Below are 6,000 nucleotides of genomic sequence, written 5' to 3'. Positions count from 1 at the left end.
ATATATACATATGTATGTATGTATTTATGTATGGGAGAATTTACGAAAAAAACAACAACAGACGAGGACAGGTGGTGTAAACAACAAAAGGATGTATTAGTTTAATGCTCGGGAATCGAGAAAGTCTTTAACGTTTCGAGCTACGCTCTTCAACAGAAAGAATAAGGAGAAAAACAAGGAGAAAAACAAGTAGAAAAAAAATATAAATGTAGTGGTCAGCGATCTATCATGGTGAATGTATGTATGTAGGTATGTATATGTCTGTTTACATGGCCATGTGTTAAGAAGTTTGCTTTCCAACCACTTGGTTCCAAGTTCAGTTCCATTACATGGCACCTCGAGCAAGTATCTTCTACTATAGCCTTGGTCTGACCAAAGCCTTGTGAATTGCTTTGGTAGATGGAAACTGAGAGAAACCCATCGTATATGTATGTGTGGATGTGTGTGTGTGAGTGTTGTCTCCAACTACCACTTGACAACTGGTGATGGTGTGTTTACATGCCAGTTACTTAGTGGTTTGGCAAGTAGCAGGCTTGAAAAAATACTGGAGTTGATTTATTTAATTAAAAGTTGTTGAAGGCAGTGCCCCAGTATGGCTGCAATCTTATGACTGAAACAGGTAAAACAAAAAACAAAATGTGCATGCAATTGCACTAGTACATATGTTTGTGTTTTCATTTCTTTGTCATGACATCATGTGATAGTTGTAAGCTAATGTCATTATTGTCAAGCAGTATATTTCTTTTCCTATTTTCTGTGTAAAATAATTGGCTATTGAGAAATATTACCATTAGTAGGAAACAGGCGAGGGTTGGTGACAGGAAGAGTAACTGGCAGTAGGCAGTAGAAAACTGGCCTCAACTCAGTGGATGTAGATTATGCCCTTACTCACAGAACAGGTATCATCATGAGCTTTCCAGTGGAATTGCTTTGCCAGGGCTTTTGTTCCAGTAAAATAAAAAGGCTTGGGTCATCTATATTATATAAGCAATCTAGAGCATTTCATAAGCTACCATAGTTTTGTTGCCTAACACAAAACTTTATCGCACAGTAAGCTTCCGATTTGTCTTCATGTTCCAAATGCATTCTGCAAGCTAGTTAGTTGTGATAAGAAGTTTTTAGCAGGATGTATTCAAAGGGTTGTTATAGTCATGTTTTTCAGTCTGGAATGAAATAGATTGACAGGTCAGCTCACTAAAAGCATACTAACGTTATACTAGAATGACAATAATCTAGGATGGGTATAACTGCTTCTCCCCAAAAATCTCAAAACTTCTGGCATGCACTTCATAAATATTCACACACACACACATACTTACATATATATGTATGTATGTATGTATATGAAGTGCATGCCAGAAGTTTTTACACCTTTTAGGAGTTCCTCTTATTCCTTTCTGTTGAAGAGCGTAGGCTCAAAATGTGAAAGACTTTTTCATTTTCCCAAAGATTAAACTAATACACTTTCTTGATGTTCACAGACCTGTCTTCATCTTTTATTTTATATATATATATATAGTTGAAAATTAGTTAAGACTCCATACAAATCAAGAATATTGGTTAAAAATGTAAATAAAGTTGGAAAAGGCACAGATGTATATTTTAGAGAATGGTTAATCTTTTTGTTACAGTGAAGGATCTAAAATATAATTGGTTTCAATGTATCCATCTTATCAAATATCAAAAAGAATTTTTAGGGAAGTCAAAGAGAAAATATCTTAGGGGTTAACAGTTTGTACCTATGACTTAGTTCTAAGTGAAATTTTACATTTGAGTCATTCTCATGTAAATGTTTTGTCTATGTAGGTTTGGTGTGGGGTTCAAGAGTGCAAGTTTTAGGAATTCTATTGAAAACAAAGTGTTTAAAATTGAATAGGAAGTTTTTATTAATGATGTGGCCAGTTTTGTGTGTGTGTGTGTGTTTTCTTTTTTTCTTTGGCCAGCTGTGTGTGTATGTTGTTTTATCTGTGTGAGTGAATGCGTGTGTTGGTTAAGTGTTTTGGAAATATATTTTGTATATTGTATTGGGTGTGTGTATCAGAGAGAGAGAGAGAGAGAGAGAGAGAGAAAGAGAGAGAGAGAGAGAGAGAGAGAGAGAAAGAAAGAGAGAGAAAGAAAGAGAGAGAAAGAAAGAGAGCGAAGGAGAGAAAGAGACAGACATATCCTTACATATATCTATATCTATGACAATAGTAGTCTCTCATATTCCAAGAAAGGCAATTCTGCAATTTCTTACTAAACAATTTATACACTGATTTATTTATAGTGGTTAAATGTTTATGTTCATTACATCCATCAAATGAACGTTGCTTGATTCCTGAACAGGAGCACTGTTTACCACATGTCAGTTGTTGTCCGGGAATTGAAACCATGACCCTGTGATTGTGATTGAAGCACCTTTGCCACTATGCCAGGCACCCTCATATATGTAGGGAAGGTATTTACAGTAAATCCTGGCTTACATGTCTATCTAAAAGGAAAAGATCAATGATTCTCATTAGCAAATGAAGCATGTGTAAAGGTGAATAAATAAAAGCCCCAAATTTCCAATTTCCTGTTTTGCTATATATACCACCATTATCATCATCATGGTAGTTGGTGTTGGGAAAGGCATCCAGCTGTAAAAAGCCATGGCAAAAGAGACACAGAAGTCTGGTGCAGGCTCTTGCCTAGTCAGCTCCTATTAAAACATAAAGCCCATGCCAGCATGGAAGGTGGACATTAAACAATGATGATGATGATGATGATGTGTATAAGTATATGTATGTATGTTTGCACAGGGTGCGATGAGTAAGTTGTTGCCAATTTTATATTTTTAATTTCGTGCATGCACATTGTTTGTTTTTGATTTTCTCGACTACAGAGTATAGTGGGGTCAGTAATGGTGTTTACAAAGGCACAGCAGCTTGGAAAACTCACTCTGATCATTCTTATAAGAAAAGAACTTCAGAATTTGGTGGTGAGATCCAGGCCATGATTCACAATAATCCAAGTCAATCAAATCCATCGTCAGGGACATGGGAGTGTCTCAGTTTCTTATCAAGCAGGTAGTGCATGAAGACATTTGGTATTCCTCATACAAGATGAGAAATGGCCAATTTTCATCCCTAGCCACTAAAGACAAGAGAAAATACTGTGCTATGGATCTTTTGAACAAACTCAAGCATCCCTTCCAACCGAACATGCTTTAGTTTTTCTCAGACAAGAACACTTTCTATCAAGATCAGATGGTGAACACACAGAACAACCATTGGCTTGCTGTGTCCTCAAAACATGTACCGAGAGTGATAAAAATCAAACATCCAGTCAGCATCATGGTGTTTGGAGCGATGACTTGTGATGGCAACGGCTTCATTCATCTTCTCACATGGCCTCACATGTCTAGAAACTTCCTATTCAGTTCAAAACACATTTTTTTCAATAGAATTCCTGAAACTTGAACTCTTTAACCCCACACCAAACCTACATAAACAAAACATTTACATGAGAATGACTCAAATATAAGATTTCACTTAGAACTAAATCATGGGTACAAACTGTTAACCCCTAAAATTTTTTCTCCTTGACTTCCCAAAAAATCCTTTTTAATATTTGATAAGATGGATACATTGAAACCAATTATATTTTAAATCCTTCACTGTAACAAAAAGATTAAACATTCTCTAAAATATACATCTGTGCCTTTTCCAACTTTATTTACATTTTTAACCAATATTTTTGATTTGTATGGACTCTTAACAACTTTTCATGGAGCCCTATATTAACTACCTGGAGGAGATAGTGCTGCCCTGAGTCAAGGGGGTGACTGCTGGAAGAACCTATGTTTGGCAACACGACTCTGCACTATGCCACCCAAGCAAGAGAACCCAGTCATGGCTGTCTGACAATTTCAGCAACAATATTGCCCCTAACATTTGGCCACCTGACTCCCCAGACTGTAATTCCTTTAATTATTATGTGTGGGGTACAGTTGAGTGAGAGACCAACAAAACTCCTTGTAACACCAATGAACTGAGGGCAAGGATAATGGCAGCATTCACCAACTTAAACAAGGCGACTGTCCAGAAGATTTGCAGAAGATTCTGAAGTCGTCTGGAAATCATGTCTGAAGCCAATGGCGATTTTATTGAATAAATTTACTCTGTAGTATTTCAAGATATTCTTATGAATTTTTTGTAAATATATCTGCTAAAATGCGATATCGGTGTTATTTTCATTTTTACATTATTTAGACAACAGTTTATTCCCCACACCCTGTATGCATGTATGTATGTATGAATGTATGTATTTATGTATGCATGTATGTATGTTTGTATGTATGTGAGTATGTATATATTTATATCTTAGCAATGATATCAGAAAATAAGGATGTGTGAACTGAAAGAAAGCTAAAATCATGCAACTGAAATAAGCCGTGTTAACCTCTGTAAGCAATCAATGATGCATTGCCATTTCATTAATTCATAAGGTGACAACAAGTTTTGCTATAAAATGTGCTATTTCAACAAACATTACAAAATGCAATTTTTAAACATTAATGTTTTAAGCTTTGGAAACTTCTTTCATCAAATTTGCGAGCTTTTAATAACACAGTATTTGACTATGCATGTCAAGTAAAAATCTGCTGCAATTTTCTGCTGATTCCTGTTATAGGCTCACCTTCACTGATTTATTGTATCTGCTGTAGGAGTTGTCTGTCACTCAGATCAGTGGTCTGTTAATCTGAATACAAACTATAATATATATATAAGCCATACAAAAGTTCCTGTACAACATTCAAACATTCAATATAGTATTCAATCCCAAGGAGTAAGTATTATTTATGGCTATGTCATCTACCACCTCACATTTGGTTATTTAAATTTCATCTTTCTACTCATCAGATTAGATTCAAAATATTGTATAGGTGAGCCATTGTTCAGACTATATAGGCACGTGTGTAGAAAGAGAAAGTAAAGCAAAGAAAGGGAAAAAGAGAAACCATTCAGTTTTTAATATCTGTCAAGGTGTGAATGTTGGGCAGGTTATTGACATATACGTACTGGATGACCTTTGGAACTGAATTGAGATTTGATGAAAAATTGTGAGGTTGCATAGTGTGCAGTCAGTTGTTTAAACTCACTCTGGTCATTTATGTTTCAGCAAAATTTTAAAATGTATTTGTTGCAGGAGGTTCACATTCAGAAAATTGTACTCTTGCTTACATCAAATATGCTACAGAGCTTATCTGTACAAGGTAATAAAATTAAATGATAGATAATGAATCAAAATGAAAATCTCGTGACTAGTTACATGAGATTATTCAGTTATAAAGAACTATATACATTTATATAAGCAAATATGTCTAAAAGAGGCCTTAAATTCGTAAGGAATTTTGAATATCTGATGAAGATCAGCATGACTGAATAGTAAGAAGCTTGCTTTCCAACTGCATGGTTCCAGGTTCAGGCTCATTGTGTGACACCTTGGGCAAATGTCTTCTAGTGTAGCCTTGTGCTGGTCAAAACCTTGTGAGTAGATATAGTAGATGGAAACTGAAAGAAACCTGTCATATATATATATATATGTGTGTGTGTGTGTGTGTGTGTGTGTGTGTGTGTGTGTGTGTGTGTGTGTGTGTGTGTGTGTGTGTGTGTGTGTGTGTGTGTGTGTGTGTGTGTGTGTGTGTGTGTGTGGGTGTGTGTGTGTGTTTGTGTGTGTATTTGTGCTTGTGTTTGTCCTCCACCATCACTTGACAACTAAGGGTGGTGTGTTTATGTCCCTGGAACTTAGTGGTTTAGCAAAAGAGACGAGTAGAATAAGTACCAAGACTTTACAAGAAAAAGTACTGGGGTCAAATCAAGATGGCCACAGTCTAATCAATGAAACAAGTGAAAAAAAAAAGATTGTAAATTGCTTGTTCCTGTTGGTTATACACATTTCACTATAATTACAAAATTTTAATTGTTGCAGGTGATGTTAATTCGTCTTATTGTACTCTAAAATTTTCTTTATCACATA

Source organism: Octopus bimaculoides, chromosome 18 (assembly GCF_001194135.2).
Source record: "Octopus bimaculoides isolate UCB-OBI-ISO-001 chromosome 18, ASM119413v2, whole genome shotgun sequence".
Lineage (NCBI taxonomy): Eukaryota > Metazoa > Mollusca > Cephalopoda > Octopoda > Octopodidae > Octopus > Octopus bimaculoides.
This window is presented reverse-complemented; position numbering follows the sequence as displayed.